We start from the raw sequence: 17732 nt of genomic DNA, 5'->3' as shown, positions 1-17732 counted from the left end.
CTTCAGACACACACATGTGGCAAACTGCCAGCAGTCAGCAAAGACCCTGATGGTTATGATGTAACAATCATCAGGCTCCACCTGGCAGCCTCATAGGTTCTTATTCTTCCATGTCACAATGCTTGATTCTTACAAGATAGCATATGTAATGTCTTGGAGGCTTAAGATGCACGGTGGTGTGGGGGTTAATGTGTCAGATGAGGCTCTGAGGGACCAGAGTTGAAATCCCCATTCAGCCATGATGACGACGACGACGACGACGACGATAATAATAATTTTATTATTTATACCCTGCCCATCTGGCTGGATTTCCCCAGCCACTCTGGGCAGCTTCCAGCACATATAAAAACATAATAAATGTTTTAAAATTTCCTGATACAGGGCTGTCTTCAGATGTCTTCTAATAGTTGTGTAGTTCTTTACCTCCTTGACATCTGAAGGGAGGGCCTCCCACAGGCAGGGCACCACCATTGAGGTGGTCTTCTGCCCTATTCCCTGTAACTTCACTTCTCGCAGTGAAGGAAACACCAGAAGGCCCTTGGAGGTGGACCTCAGTTGTCACGGTCCGGTCTACGGGCAATCGAAGTCCCAGCTGAGGACGTCGGGACCGGGGGCAAGATGGCGGGGTGGGAGCAGGAACAAGAGTCCAGAAGCCAGGGATTTGAGGGTCAGGAAGCAGCGAGTCATGAAGTCAAGGGTCCGAGGATCAGGAAGCAAGAAGCCAAACAAAGCAAGGAAGGAAATGTTTTGCTGTGGCAAAGAGCCAAAGGGAAATGCTGACATATCCCTTCCTGGCTCTTGCCACCAGGTGCAGTGAGTTACCAAGCGGCCTCACCTGTGTGGCCGCGCCTTGCCTCTCCAGAACAAATGTAGGCAGGTCCCAGTCCTGCGAAGCCCTACTGGTCACAGGACCTGGCTCCTGCATGCACTCCTGACATCAGTGTTCGGGCTGAATGATGGGGGGGGTGGAGACGCTCCTTCAGTGATCTTCAGCTTGTCTTTCTGTCTCAGTCTAGCCTGCTTCACAGGGCTGTTGTGGGGATAATGTGAGGAGAGGGAGCAATGTATATACTACCCCAAGCTGCTTGGAAGAAAGGTGGGGGACATACCTTTAATTGATAAGTTTGGTTGAACTTGCTTAAGTGCTACACCAGAAACAAATGAACGAGGTCGTTTTTTCTTGGTGCTTGACTTTGTCAAAGCAACAAGCAGAAGGAGCACTAAAATCTGTTTTGTGCCTATAGTTATTATCTGTAACACTCGCCAATGCTACCAACACTGTCTCTTTAAAGAAAGGCACCACGAGTGGTCATCAAGGTAGTGGCATGAATTCATCAACAGCGAGAGATTGTTGTCAGGGAAACTCAGCAGAATGAGCTGTGCGGGGTAGGAAATCAAACTTCACCTTAAAAGGATAACTAAAGACACTTCTTACAAACTCAAGATAAGGAAACAAACTACAGAACATTCTGCAGAGACTGAAGTGCCCCTTTGTGGCCTACAGTGGAACAATCCAAGTGAAAAATTTGTGGGTGCCTGGGTCCCCAGGCCCCCCTGGAGATGGTGCCAGTGATGGAAAACCCGTGTGGCACTTCAGGTGTTGTTGGATTTCAGTTCCCATCATCCTTCACCACTTACTTACTTACCATGCTGGCTGAGGGTAATGGGAACTGGAGTCAAACCACATTAGGAGGGCCACATGTTCCCCATCCTTGTGGAACTGACCTTTCCCCCCTCATCTGCCTTGAGAATTGCATACCCACAGAGCCCTCCATTAGAGCTGTCTTTGCCTGGAAAAACAAAACAAAACAAAACAGGAGCTATACCCTGTCCAGCTACATAGGTGAAATACCTTGTCTCCCACAGTCAAAAATGTCACAGTAACCCTCCCTGCTGGATCAGACCAAAGGCCCATCTAGCCCAGAATCTCGTTCTCATAGCAGCTAACCAGATGTTGGTGGGAAGTCCGCAACCTGGACATGGTCGCTAGGTACCACACACACACAGGGAGAGGGAGACTCTCCTCCATGGTTACCGGGAAGCCCTCAAAGAGCATCATTTGAAACAGCCACAGATGTCTTGGGATTAGACATCATCCATAGTTGTTCCCCCAGAGCCTACACAAGCTATCACTGCCTTAAAAAAAACCAAAAAACCTTATTATATATACACAGGTTTTCACTTGGAGCCCCACTGTCTAGTAGGAAGGCAGGCTATAGAATCATCCAATCAGTTAATTGTATCCATGTACAGGCTCAAATGCCCTTATTATACAAGACTGAATATAGCAATCTTGGCTTTCAAGAACATGTTTAGGGGAAAAAAACTTCTCATGTGGGGCCAAGAGGCTGTCAAAGATGTCCCTTGCATTGTCCTAGGATCATCCTGAGAGAATGGGCACCTGATATTTCTTTGCCATGCCATTTTGAAGCTGTCAATTGAGGGATTTAACAGCAAGACTCCCATTGCAGCCAGCAGGAGCCGAGTGGTTAAAAAGCCCTTGTGAGAAGCTTTAGAAGCAACTCACTAATGTCCCCATTTCTGTGTCCAAACAGAACGGTTATCTGTCAGTAAGGAGGCGGCGGGTGGCACATCAAAACTTGGCTCTCTTGGTCGACAGCAGCTTCCATTTGCACACAGCGGGATAATTTGGGTTCTCTCAAAGCTTGGTTGGAAGTGTTTTAATTCTTCTCTGAGTGGACACACAGATAGGCCTCCCAGAGCTGGCCAAGGCTCCTGACCCCACTGCAAAGCCTCAGTCCCCCTTTGCCTCACAGAGCTGCCTTCCAGTGACCAATTGATTTGTTCCTTTCTATTCCCGCCACTTGCCCTGTACTTTTCTAGTCTTTCCCTTGAGAGACTTGCCTCTTCAGCTGACCAAAGCATCAGGTCCTATTCTGGGGAGAAACAGACCAAACTACAATTATGTCTGGGAAGGAAAGAGCGACGGTGAAGGAGAAATGCTGACAGATCTTATGAGATTTTTGTGGGTAACTGTGTTCACATCTGTGTGATGCTTTGAGTACAAAGTGGCTGGGGAAACCCAGCAAGATGGGCGGGGTATAAATAAAAAAACAATTATTATTACAAGGCTTCTCAGCCCTTTCCCAGCCCTTAAACATACGACTTACCTTTTGTGATCAATCCCTCAGGAATCCTCTCCCCTTTCTCTTCCATTTGCCGCAATCACATTATTCATCTTTTCATTGTATTTTTGTTGCAGCTTTTATTTGGGGCATCACATGGCAGGACAGAGACTCAAAGAAAGATGTGCTCTTCCAAGCCCACAATCTCAGCATGTTTGCACTCCTGTCCCAGTGATGTCTACCCTGGCTTGGTCATGTGCACAGAATGGAAGATGTGCTTTAAGGGGAGCTGGCTTTAGGCACCAGGCCGGTTGGCAGCTGAGAATAACTTTTTTTCTTTAATGCCTTCATTGGCATTCACTGTTGGTGCATAAGCGCTTAAAATAGTAGCCTGTTGGTTTTTGGTAAGTTTTATTTGAAAGGTTGGAAGTTACTCATTAATGCTGGTAGGGACTTCTGACAAGAGCTTCACAAGATCGTTTTTGATAGCAAAGCCTACTCCATGTATTCAACATTGTTGTTCAAGTAGACCTTGAAGGGAGTCTTGAAGGGATCCAGTGTGGTGTAGTGGTTAAGAGCGGTAGTCTCGTAATCTGGTGAACCGGGTTCATGTCTCCACTCCTCCACATGCAGCTGCTGGGTGACCTTGGGCTAGTCACACTTCTCTGAAGTCTTTCAGCCTCACTCACCTCACAGAGTGTTTGTTGTGGGGGAGGAAGGGAAAGGAGATTGTTAGCCGCTTTGAGACTCCTTCGGGTAGTGATAAAGCGGGATATCAAATCCAAACTACTCCTCCACCACCTTTCCAGAAGAATGTGTAGGCCTCCTCTTTCTTCCTTCAGTTGTCTCTCTCCTGCTCTTTGTTTCTTGAAGTGCTGCAATATCAATGTTGCAACTCTCTTGCAATGATGGCAGTCCTGCGTTCAGGACACTCGGTATCTTTGTTATATTGTTCTGTGTATTCCATGTTCCAAAGGTCAATTTTTAGGATCGCTGGGTGGCGACCCCACTGAGTGCAGTAATCAAGTCAGGGAAAAAGTGAGGCAGGTTATGTTTAGGGCACCTTTTCTAGCCCCTCCCCCTTTTTGGGGTAAGCAGAGTGGATCCTAAATAGGGCTTCTCAGTCCTGGATACAGCTGCTGAGCTACTCAACTGCCTCATTCCTTGAGTCAGAACAAATGAGTCTGTATCCACTGCCCATGTGCCAGTTCATGACTAGGAGCTTCCAGATTTCACGATCTTTTCCCCGTTACCATGGGGCTTTGGGTTTGGGATGGGTTTTTGGAAAATGCCTGTGCATGAATTTGTTTTATTTGTGTATTTCTTTATTTGTGTAGATCAGTGCATGCAGTGTAGATCGTCTTTGCAGTAAGGTTCTATTCTGATGGCATGAGTGTCACAATGACTGGTAGATTATTATCTGCTGCAGCCTTCATCCGCCTTCACAGCCATTGTAACATACCACTTGCTATCTTCTGCCTGTGCTGCCATTGAGAATTTCTTGAATCATTCTCTGTCTAGCTCCTCCCCCTTGACCTTACCGCCTTGGGTGACCCTACTGGGAATAGGAGACTCCCGACAGCTTCACTCACAAGGATCATAGGAAGGTGCAAGCCCACTCACCACAACAAGGTGATGATCCAGCGAGTGATCCAGATGCATGCAAATTCCAAAGAGAGATTTTTGCTTAACTGAGCTTCAAGTCAGTGGATAAGATTGGATTTTTGCAAGGCGCAGAACAATGAGAAAAGCTCTCGGATGTCGGGGGAATTAATTGATACACAATACAATTAAGAAAACGGGCCAAGCGAAAGTGTGGATGAGCACACTCAGTGGAGAATAAAGCATTCTGGATATTCTCAAATCCCAACTTTACTTTTGATCTTCCAGGACTGTGTTATGGCTCAAAATTAAAGCCTCATTATACTATTCATCTACTGACTACAGTTCTACATGACTCCTTCATCACATGCTCACACAAGGTAAGAAAAATTGCTCTCCTTAGTTATGTGTTCCCCTTCCCCTTGCCAGAAGTTCAATCAAAGCAAAAGCTCTAGCTAAAGACAGACTTGGAAGTCAGCTCCTGGAGTGACCTTGAACTTCTTGACTCTTCTCATTAAGCAGCTTGGCTCAGAAAGGGCAGACTGACTGAAGCCAGCACAGTGCCCCTTCGTACAATATCCAATTACAGCCGCTTCTCTTTCAGTCTTGCAAACTACTAGATAGCGAGGGGCGGAAGGGTGCCACTCAAAAGCTAAATTTGGCACCTAGGCAGAGACATTATGATCTCCCCGCTGTCTGATTCTTCCTTAGACACATGACATAATGAAGTGGCAAGGTCTGAAATGTCTGACTTGAGTTTCTACCAATTACAGCAGGCTTCCTCTGACATACAGACCCTCGCTGCGGGTGAGACGGTATGATAAACTTGAAACAACCATCTGCATGAAGTCTGAGCCTAAGCATGCACCCCATAATACACTCCATCTGCATGTCAACCTCAGATTAGTTGACCTGCAGAGGTCAAAGTCTGAATTGCTGTCACTGGGTTAAGATATAAAACCTGTCTGCACCAGGTATTCTGCTCATATTTGTATCTCAATGTGCTGCATGCAGCTTCTATGCTTCTGCCACAGGATTTTTTCCCCTTAAGTATGAAATTCATCATCTCCTGAAGCATGTAGTAACCTTACTGTGATGTCCCTTAGGTTAGGGTGGCATAACACTATTTCTTGCACTGTCCCCACATCCCAATCGTTGCCCCAGCTCCTTCTCCGCTAACTCTCCAGTTCTTCACTATAACTATTTCATCATGCAAGTTATCAAGACTTTGAACAGCGGCTTCCATTTCAACCTTGTAGAACATGTTGAAGAACGAAGAGCGAAATCACAGCTAAGAAGCTCAAATCATACACATGACTGACACTCTTCTTTGGAATATCCAGACTTTAACGTTCAAAAATGTGCCTGACACACTAGGGTAAAGTGTGTATGTAAATGTGTAGCTCAATAAAGCCATAAACAGAAAAGGTTGTGGGTGAGATGTTTTACTGACTCCTTTTTCACTCTGAAGGGACAGCTAAAAAACAGTTGGTCATCCTACCTCAACAGGACGCAGCCTCAGAAAACATATTTGGAACAAATCTAGGGTGATCTATTAGCCTAATTCAGTTCAGGTTCTCTCTTTCAAATCATACAGACCCTACACACACAGCTAAATGGACCTCAGAAATGCCCTTGACAAATTCTTACAAGTAACAAGGGTAAGCTAGTTTTGAAACTCACTGGGAGAAATGGTAACAAAGAGAAGAAATCAGATATCCCTGACCAATTTTTTGGTGAATATAATATGCCACACCTTCAGCAGGAGGTTCCCAGATAGCTTCCAAACACAGGAGAAAAATATAAGACCATAAAAAAATCAATAAAAAGCAGAGGTAGATCAGCAAACTCAAGAGGCTTTTAAGCAGCTACAATATATAAAAAGCTGAGGAGAATTTTTAAGTGCTGGCAACTCACCAAACTAGGCCCTGAGTCAACAACTCCAGAGATTATAGTGATCAGAATCTAGGGGTGTGGATTTAGACCTGTATTTGGCTATACTTGTACGCCAGTATTATGAATGGGGCCTGCAACAGTATTATGGGTGTGCCCCACACAACCCCTGATTCCTGTCACCTCCTTTTCCTCACCTGACACTCCATTAGTGACTCTCTCTTTTGACCCCATTTTTTAAAAAAATACTTTTTATTAAAGATTTCTTAGTTTACAAAAATATGTGCATTGTCTCTTTTTTCGAGTTGTTTTTTCTACAGATCAGTTTCATTGGTTGTGAGACATTAGTGTTGCAAGCAGTATTAGGTTGGGAAGAAAACAGGGGGAAGGGGGGTACATGGCTAGGGTTGGGTGGTAATGCCTGTATTCTTCTACTTCGTGTATGTGTGGGGTTTTATGTCAGCATCACTTGTATGGGCTCTCTTTCTGTTCGTTTGTTATATTTCCTTGGTGGTGGAGGTTGTGGGTGGTCTAGGGTTTGGTTGGTTGAATTTGGTTGGCTTTAGTGAAATTTGTTTTTGTGTGTGAGAGAGGTGTGTGTGTGTTTTTGGATCAGGTTAGCCAGATTGATTTGTATGTTGTTGGCGGATTCTTGGTGTCTTGTTGGGCTGCGTATGTGATGAAGGGGAACCATACCGGAGTGAAGGCGTCTTCTTCTATTTGTTCCTGTGTCAATTTCAGTTTATTGGTTAACTTTTCTAGTAAGGCTGTTTCCCATACTGTTTGATACCATTGGTCCATGTTTGCTCCTGACAGCTCTCTCCAGTGCCTGGCTATGATGTTTCTGGCTGCTGAGAGTAGGTGGGTTATGAGCTCTTTATAATGTGAATGGGCATTGTTATCTTGGAAGATGTTGAGTAGGGCCAGTTCTGTGGTGACTTCTAATTCCTGCTTAGTGATTTTGTGTATTTCTTATATGACTGATGTCCAGAAAAATTGGATTTGGGGACATTCCCACATGTGCAGGTACGTACCTGTGGAGGTGCAGCCTCTCCAGCATTTTGGTGAGGCTCCTGGGCTTATCAGCGCTAGTTTCTGTGGTGTTAGGTACTATCTGTAAGTGAGTTTCAGGGTGAGTTCTTTTCTTTTAGCTGAGATGGCTTTAAAGGGGGGTTTAGACCATGCCCAATCCACTGGTGTATCTGAAGAAGTGTGCATGCACACGAAAGCTCATACCAAGAACTAACTTAGTTGGTCTTTAAGGTGCTACTGGAAGGAATTTTTTTATTTTGACTATGGCAGACCAACATGGCTACCTATCTGTAACTGGAACCACTGGGTGGGGTTAACCTCATAGCCTATGTCGTCCTCCCACTGTTTTTTGATTATATCGAGGGGTATGTGGGGATTTTGGTGCAGTATTTTGTATATTGTGGATACCATTCCTTTGCCATGTCCCTTTGCTGTTAGGAGGTTTTCAAATGTTGTCAAGGGCTTGGTTGATGCTTTTACTACTGGATTGTTTAAGAAGGCGTGTAATTGGTGGTGCGTTAGCCAGAGTATTTGGGTGTTCCCAAGTTTTTATTGTATTTCTTGTGTCGATGTGGGTTTGTTATTTTGCAGAAGTCTGCTAGGCGGGATATGCCTTTGGCGTGCCATGTTTTTATCTGGAAGTTTTGTGCTGCGTGGTGGAATAGTAGGTGGTGAGCCAGGGGGATTAGTGGGTATGGGGTTGGGGACAGTTTGCCTGCTTCTCCCTTCCATGCTTTAAGCATGGTTTTGACCCCCAATTCTGACCCCATCTTGCTCTTCCTTCCTTCTAGTCCTCTCTCCACCTTATCCGCTTCAGCTGCTCGTTCACCTCTTCCCCCCCTCTGCCGCCTTCTACCTCCTGTTTCCCCTCCCCAGCACGAAGAAGCAAGCGCATGAACAATGTTTTCTTTGAAAGTGAGCCCTGCTCACACGAGACCAGAGAAAGTCAGGCCTGTTCGCACACAAGTGTCATTGCCTTCTAAGCCTTCAGTTCCCATTTTGCCTACCAAGATGCTTGCACAGATCACCCAAGTTCAGCATTAGAGGGAGTGACCGAAAAGAACACCATCTGCCTACTCTCAAAATGGCTTCAAAGTTTCCATGTATGCCAGATACGACCAAACCCTAGTCAACAGGGTTGCAATTATGTGTTTTCCACAACAGGGAAACGTTGAAGTCAGTATCTCTCTCTCAAAAGAAAGCATTCTTCGGAAAGAAGCAAAGCTGCTTTTCTCACCGGTGAAAATGCTTCTGTAATTCCCTGCTGTGAAATATTTGCTAGCAGCGGTGCTCTGTCACTACAGAAGATAGGCCGTACTGTATACTGTATATTGCAAAGGAGATCTTGTTATTTTGGTATATTTTGTATTCTGTCATTCTCCTTGAATGGTGATTTAGCCTTCCTCCTAAATGTTAGGTTGGGAGATAGTGGCTTTCCCAAAGCCATGCTGTGAGCCTCTTATCGGAACATAGATTTGAGACAAGTTTTCCAGATCTGAAGCCACATCTAGGCCACTCAGCGCACTGCAGCACAAACTGTTGATGAAATGCAGCCCTCTCAAGTGAAATATCTACTTTGATATGAATTCCAGAAGAAAGGTGACTAGGGAACTATGACTCTAGGCACTGATCAGAGCCTTGCTATTCCTTTCTACATTCTACAGCGATTCTACTCCTTAAGCTGAAGCACATTAAAAAAACGCCTTGCTGGATCCATCCAAAAAGTTTATGGTTTTGGAAGCTCACAAGAAGAACTCAGAGGTGGCCAACTTCTCCTGTGGTTTGCCCCAGCATCTGGTACTCATAGGTAGAAGGCCTCATAACCTTATATTTCAATTTATCTGTTAATTCATTGTTGAGAACTCACTGCTTGATAAGATACTGGAAAAACCATGATCAGGAAGGACTCTGCTTCCCTCATCAGGACTGTACATTTGTCTACAAAGGCTATTTAGTTCCTCTTGAAGCTACATGGTAGAGAGTAATTAGTTATACATGAGGGGAAGGCTAGTGTATGGCTTTGAGGCCTAGCTGGGAGGATGCTATATTCACTTGATCAGAGCAGTGAGGTGTCAAAATTCTTGCAAACTGAGGCCAACAGAAATTATTGTACTCCAAATAGGTCACTTAATTCTAAGAGTCCATTAACTCCTGCTTAACTAGTGATGAAGAGGGCCATATAGATAGAACGGTAGAGTTTGCCCGAATACTAACTAATAGATTAATTCATTTATGACCCAAGCCATTACAGTAAAGGGAAAATGAAATCTTTTTTTAATGGAGCTGTAAAAGTATTATAGGCACAGCAGATGAAAGGAGTCTCTGTAATAAAATGGGCATTTTGCTAGCAACCAGTGACCTGATTCCTCCATTAAGTCTAACATTAGTTATTACAGAATGACAAGTGTTGGAGCCAAGTCCTGCAGGTTCCTCAAGCTCCAGCTGGCAGAGCAATTAGGTACTTGCTGACCTATCCGAACCTCCCTGCTTGCATTCCTCTCTTGTCAGTTTTACCTATAGCCATCCCAACAGCATCTCGCACAGAAAATGAAGCACACATGATGTATTAAAATAGCTCCTTTTTTAAACCTTATTTGTTGCTTTTTGGACTGAAGTGCCTGAAAGAAAGTTACAAGATAAAAAAAGAAAACAATAGGAAACATTTAAGATACAGTACAGTGGAACCTCGGTTGTCAAACGTTTCGGAAATCGAACATTTCAGCTTTCGAACGCCAAGAACCCGAGAGTGAATGCTTCCATTTTTGAACATGCCTCGGAAGTTGAATGGCTTCCAAGGTGCGTTTTTCCATTTTTTCAATGGATTTTGCCAACCAGCAATTGCGCCTCAGTTGTCGAACGTTTCGGAAGTCGTACGGTCCTCCAGAACCGATTACGTTCAACAACTGAGATTCCACTGTATACACACACAGAGACCAGAAATAAAACAAGGCCTAAAGTGCTAATCCAAATTGTATATATTTCTCTCTCTCTCTCCGTGTGTGTGTGTGTGTGTGTGTGTGTGTTTGGAGCAAATCCTCCCCATCTCACTTAAAGGATGAGCACAGCAAGAGGCTGCATATGTCTAGATACTCTCCAAATTAAGGCTCAAACTTCTGGATAAATAAAACGTTTTTACCTGTCACCTAAAAGCAATTGATGGCACCAGACATTCTTCCATGGAGACAATGTTCCACAGATGGGGAGCTGAAAAGGCCAATTTTTTTTGTCATCACCACTCACACCTCCCAGAGAGAGCACATGGAGAGGGGTCCATGCAGTCATACTAAGATTGGCGATGCTCGGATTGTGTTGCCCCAGTTAGCTACTGAAATCTGAGCTGCAGTTTCCAGCCATCTTCAGAAATTCATTGAGGTAATCTAACCTGGAGGTTTTCTGTCAGCCACAACTGTACTTTACACTGTTCTGTTTGTGCAAAGTCATGCTTATGTATTTACCACACATATCAGGGTAGTTGAATTGTCTGTGTGGACTTTTGAGAGAGCTATTGTGTTGTATATGTAATTCTTCATTAAGCCAGATATCTGTATTGTCTGGAAGTAAGGAGAATTTCCCCAAATATAATGCGTGGCAAAATGTACCCACTCATGAACAAAAATATTACATGTACACTCTGTAATGCTGCTACACTACACAAATGTCTATAACATACCCTCCAACATTTCTCTGGTGAAAACAGGGACATCCCATTCCATAATAATAACTCTACTATTTATTCCCCACACATCATACTGGGTTGCCCCAGACACTCTGGGCAGCTTCCAACATAAGTAAAAGCATAATAAAACATTAAACATTAAGATAACTTCCCTATAAAGGATTGACTTCAGATGGCTCAGGGTCGGATAACTCCATACCCTCCAACGAAAATAGGGATGCCAAAAGGAAAAGTGGAACATTCCAGGATCACAGAAATAGGGACAGCTTCTCTAAATCAGGGACATCCCTGGAAAATAGGGACACTTGGGCCAAAAGTTCCTGTTTCAATTAATTGATAGTGTAGTAGTGCATATTCAAGGGAAACAGGTGCTACTATCCATAGCAAGTACAAAAAAGTTTTCCCATATTTTTATGAAGGTGAAACCGTATGACTAAACTTAAGCCAGACAGGCCTGCCTTTAGTTTAAAAAGGGGGTGTTGAAGGGAAATCTTACTTGGTTTTCCACACATGGTTAGTAGACTCCCCCCCCCCAATGGCAGACGAGATCAACTGTGAAATGTCATACACTGTGGAAAAACAACTTGGTTGGTATTCAACCAAGTTCTATCCAGAGCAGTCTTATTGAAATTAACGGAAATTAGTCGTGCTCATTGATTTCTTTTCTTTTCTTTTGTTTATACTTTTCAAGTATATACATTTCATTGGTTTTATAATCAATTTAACATTTCGAAGTTTGACTTCCCCCTCTTTCTGCAGTTCCTTAAATTTATTTTTTAATATCTGCAGGTTTTTTAGTAACTGCAGGTTATTATAATAAACCTGCTAATGTTTTTATCTGTTTGCAATTTATCTGTAAATATTCAAGAAACCATTTCCATTCTTTTATAAACGGTTTGTTATCTTGATTTCTTATTCTTCTGGTAAGTTTCACCATTTCTGCATATTCCATAAGTTTTTGTATCCATTCTTCCTTTGCTGGGACTTCTGCTTCTTTCCACTTTTGGGCAAGTAGCATTCTTGCTGCTGTAGTAGCATATGTAAATAAATTTCTATACAGTTTAGGTAGTTCTGTCCCTATAAGTCCTAAAGCAAAGCTTCTGGTTGTTGTTTTTTACAAAAGTTATTTTGAACATCCTTTTCTATTCACTGTATAGCATTTCATTGTATATCATTAACTGAAATCAATAAACATGTATAATGAACAGGATATAAAGTATTTTTCCATGTATAAGAAGCCCCCATGTACAGTGGTGCCTCACAAGACGAAATTAATCCGTTCCGCGAGTCTCTTCGTCTTGCATTTTTTTTGTCTTGCGAAGCACGGCTATTAGCGGCTTAGCGGCTATTAGCGGCTATTAACGGCTTAGTGGCTTAGCGGCTATTAACGGCTTAGCGGCTTTAAGAAAAAGGAAACAAACTCACAAGAACTCGCAAGATGTTTCATCTTGCGAAGCAAGCCCATAGGGAAATTCGTCTTGCGGAACAACTAAAAAAACGGAAAACTCGTCTTGCGCGTTTTTCATCTTGCGAGGTACCACTGTATGAGACGACCCCTATTTTTTAAAATCCAAAATTAAGAAAATGCACTATGCGCTATCCGTGTATAAGACAACCCCTTATTTTAAACTTCAAAAATTTAGTAAAAAATATAGTCTTATACACGGAAAAATATGGTACATGTTCACTAATTTCAAGAGGTCTGCACTGAGTAAAACTTCACTGAATATCAGGTAGTGGGGTAAACATCAAGAAAGAAGTATTTTTTGTACCTTGTTTGTGAGTTGTTTGGAGACAACTGCTGGACCTCTGTTGGCTAGCAAACAACCCTATGCATGTTTACACAGCAGTAAGTATTCAATGAGGCTTACTCCATTGTATAGGCCATAGGGGATTGCACTATGTTGCAGGAAATGTTTGGACTGTCATCAACCACACTTTCTGGATAGTTCTGGTTGACATAATCAGGATCCCACGGTTAAGGGATACACAAGCTTCCTGACCTCAGAACCCAACCCAGGCCATCAACATTTTTTCCACCAGTTACCAGTAAGAATATTTTCTCCTGTAAGGGTTGAGCATCTACTGCAGCACTGCCTGGCAACCACAACAGAGAGCCCCTGTGTTCCAGCTGGGTGGAGTTAAGTCTCCAAAGGTGTTGATGAGATTATTCACATTTTATTGAAGTAGATTAAAGGCAACCCATGGAGATGAGATCCTTTTATCAAAGCTGCAGAGCTGCGGAGATGAGAAAAGTAACTGAAAATAAATTCTGACAATGTTTGTTCTGTTTGTCTAAGAAATAAACCCAAACCCCCAAAGCACAGAAAAATTAATTATTACCGTACCTTTGATGGAAAGAAGACCGATGCTGGGGGCTTCCGACGGCAAGCAAACACCTCCGAGGAGCAGGAACATTGATGAAAAACGATTTCCATGGTTTCACTGGTAAGAGGTTAATTCAATGTCAATTTATCTAATGCTGATGAAAGGCTGGTGTCAACCAGAGTTATGATGATAAAAAGCTCAGCAATACTTACAATACCCCAGGGTCACCATGCAAAGGGGTAATTTACAGGCATCCAACAAGTCACAAGATATAATCAGGGGGAGGGACAATGGCACAAGCGAGAGCTGGTGAGAACAGGAGCTGGGGTATGTAACTGATCTCAAGTTAGCTTTCTAAAAATGGAGCTGAATAGGCACTCAAAAGCCATTCTGTGGCAGTCAAACAGTGACTGTGGTGGTGCTTACTAGCCTGGCTCTATGATGGGTGGTACGTATGTGAAGTCCTATGTACTAGAAAAGCAGGAAGCTACCTTACACCAAGTCAGACCATTGGTCGGTTTAGCTCAGGATTGCCTACACCAGCCTTCCACAGCTTGAGACCTTCCAGATGTTTCGGATTACAACTCCCATTATCCCCAGTTAGCATGGTGTGTATTTAGGAATTATATAGGAGTTGCAATTGAAAAGGAGAGCAATAAGCTGAAGACTGGCAGACGGTGGTTCTCCAGGGTTTCCGAACTGGCTTTCCCCCAGCCCTTTTGGAGACAGGTGCCAGGGATTAAATCTGGGACCTACTGCATACAAAGCATGTGTACTACAACAAAGCCTACAGAGTCTGTCCAAAAGGATCTTCCTTTGTGGCCCCTATTGGTGAGCTAGTGTTGACCATCAGCGGAAGAGTAACTTATGGCAGAGGAGGCTCACTAAACTCCTTTCCAGCCTTTCCAGTACTGGAAATGGTGCTCTTTGGGCATGCTTTTGTTGAACCTTCTTCAACTTGGCACCCCCACCAGATATTTTGGACTAAAATTCCTGAACCATACGCTCAACAGTATGCCATGCTGCTTGGGACTGTCCTGAGAAATAGTCTCTGGTATGATTTGGAGAAAATTAAGCCTAACCCCGAAGGGATGTGAGTGGCGCTGTGGTCTAAACCACAGAGCCTAGGGCTTGTCGATCAGAAGGTCGGCGGTTCGAATCCCCGCAACGGGGTGAACTCCCGTTGCTCGGTCCCTGCTCCTGCCAACCTAGCAGTTCGAAAGCACATCAAAGTGCAAGTAGATAAATAGGTACCGCTCTGACGGGAAGGTAAACGGAGTTTCTGTGCGCTGCTCTGGTTCGCCAGAAGCGGCTTAGTCATGCTGGCCACATGACCCAGAAGCTGTACTCCGGCTCCCTCAGCTAATAAAGCGAGATGAGTGCCGCAACCCCAGAGTCGGCCACGACTGGACCTAATGGTCAGGGGTCCCTTTACCTTTACGCCTAACCCCGGCTAATGCTTCATTGCATGAGAGGTGGTCCCTGTTGTTTTGAAAGAGGCAGTGGTGTGGTTGTTCCCAGAGAAATTAGCTCTGGACCCTTTAGACTCAAGCAACCATCAATCCCTATCAAATATACCCCTTTAAGGAAAGGCGAGGGTTGTGGTAGGGCCACTACAATCATTCTTGGATGACACAGATTATTTAGATCCATTCCAATGTGGCCTCAGGCCTGATGGAAGATATTTGCAGAGACTGGGACAGAAGGAGTGTGACTTTGCTCCGGTTTCTTATCTCCTGTTGACTTTTGATACCATCAGCCATGGTACCCTCCTGGACTGGCTCTGGTTAAAAAAGTTCTTGTTGAATGGTATGCAAGTAGCACTTGCCTTACGAATCTCTTCCTTGCTGGTTCCATGTCGACATCCATTTCTCACGCCCTCCATGGAGAAATCCATCTTTCCAGGAAAAAAAAACATGGCTGCATTTTTTCTTGCAGGTCAGCTCAGCAGGCTGATGCAGTAATCTTCAAGCTCCACAGGAAAGAGCAGAAGTTATGACGAGCGCCGGAGGCAGAAGCAAACATTTGGTCATATTCAGCCTTGCATATATCAGAAAACTGCCAGACATTCATGCAACGCTAAGAACACTGTCCTAGTTTGGGGAGAGAATAGGCTATTTGGAATGTGGAATAAAGAGGATTGATTTTTCTCTCTCAAGACTGTCAGCACTTTTCTAAAGAAGCGCAACGTCGGGTAGCTTCAGATGGAAGCACTTTAAAAGGTATTTATCAAAATGTATTATACAGGGTGGAATTATTGACTGAATTCTGTTCTGTGCAAAATGTAAACAAACAAAGCAAACCAAAAGAGAGACTTACATAGTTTATGGCCTCAAAAACTGGTGGTGCAATTATCTCATTCAGCCCAAAGCACAATAAAGCACTGCTTTCAACAGGTGAGAGCTCTTAAGATGCTTCCAGGCATCAAAACGTGGGCTGATACTTGTAGCCTTTATGTTCTAGCAGAGGATGGAGTTGCTTTTCATCCTGACGACTGCAATTCTATTGATTAACATGTAGAGAGGGTTAGGCAAAAATTACTGCGCTTAAACAGCAAAAATCCTTTGGAAATTACATATATGTGAAAGTTTTCTGCATTCGCTAACCAGTGAAAAAGTCCAGGTCATACAATTTATATGCTATGGAAAGCACACCTTTGATTAATTTAAAAAATAAAAATCTACCTGGGGGAATAGGTCCCTCTGGTCCAGAAGCCCCACCCCTGAATCAGAAAGGTTATTTGGTTCCCGATTCATACATTATGGGTTGGCTGTAGATCAGTGGTTCCCAACCTTTTTTTGGCCATGTCCCATCTAAGCATCTCTAAAATCCCGATTCTGCCCCCCCCCCGGTGACATAAAATTCTTATTATTCCAATAGTGAACTCCGATTCACGCAGAGGAAGCCTAAAAGGCCACTCACTGTTAATAACTCATTCTCAAATTGCCCGCCTGTGGGGCGTGTACCCTACATTGGGAACCATAGATCTAGATGTACAGAGTAATCGTATGCATATCTACCCAGAAGAACAGGGTGCAAGGACACAATCTCTGCCAACCAATTTGTTGTCGCTTTGTTTACCCATCAGTTTCTGTTGCACTCACTCCCTGTATATTTTAAAACACTGGATAGTAAGGATTCAAAAAACAAACAAACAAACAAACAAACAAACAAACAAACGAGGAGCTTTGCAGAAGGTTCCTTGCTTGTAAGGTCATCCTCTACAACAGTGTTTCCCAAACGTTTTTGGGCAACGGCACACCTGTTGACCGGAAAAAAATCTCGCGGCACACCACCATTAAAGCCCCGCCCCGTGACGTCAGCGCGCAGCGTCACGCCGGGAGGGACGCACAAAAGTGAACGTTTTTTCCCTTCCCCTTGCCGGGGTGGGAGGAGGCAGCAGAGCGAGGGACTGAGGGACGGCGGCAGCTGAGGCGGCGGCGGCTGTTGTGGTGGTGGCGGCGATAGCGGGCGGAGGAGGAGCCGTCGCCGGGAGTTGCTGCTGCTGCTGTTGCTGCTGCTGCCCGGACATGCCGGCCTCCTCCTCCTCCGCTGTCTCGCACTCCTCCCTTTTGCGCGCGCTGCCCCGCCGCTCGGCACCACCACCGCGGAGCCGCCCCTGGCTCGACGCGGATCCTCGCCGCCGCCGCCTCTCGCCGCCCGACTCGCCCGCCTCCCTCCCACGGCACACCAGCCGGTGTCTCACGGCACACTAGTGTGCCGCGGAACACCGGTTGGGAAACACTGCTCTACAAGTTGGAGAGTGACAAAAATGAGCTACCATGTTCATCTCTAGACACCCATACCCAAATGTGGAGTTAACCTTTACGTGTAACTGTAGCCATCTTCAGGCACTGCTACAAAGTCAACTTTATTTCAGTGAAAACTAAGTTGAGACATGACTATCTTTCCCCACTGGTTTAAGTAGGATCAATATGCTATGTACAGGGACGTGGATGGAGCTGTGGGTTAAACCACAGAGCCTAGGACTTGCTGATCAGAAGGTCGGCGGTTCGAATCCCCGACGGGGTGAGCTCCCATTGCTCGGTCCCTGTTCCTGCCAACCTAGCAGTTCGAAAGCACGTCAAAGTGCAAGTAGATAAATAGGGACCGCT

At 44.5% G+C, this 17732-nt stretch overlaps 1 long non-coding RNA gene across 1 annotated transcript; it reads left to right on the top strand.

Annotated features, from left to right (window-relative positions):
- Nucleotides 1-4463: 4463 nt before the first annotated feature.
- On the top strand, nt 4464-15799 carry LOC309532337. Its single transcript, XR_014219773.1, has 3 exons — nt 4464-5068; nt 13590-13737; nt 15556-15799. It is a non-coding gene; the product is annotated as an uncharacterized lncRNA (long non-coding RNA).
- Nucleotides 15800-17732: the final 1933 nt, after the last annotated feature.

Source organism: Podarcis vaucheri (genome assembly GCF_965113315.1).
Source record: "Podarcis vaucheri genome assembly, chromosome: 5".
Classification (NCBI taxonomy): domain Eukaryota; kingdom Metazoa; phylum Chordata; class Lepidosauria; order Squamata; family Lacertidae; genus Podarcis; species Podarcis vaucheri.
Note: the sequence above shows the minus strand (reverse complement) of the source record. Positions and strands in the feature narration are given on the sequence as shown.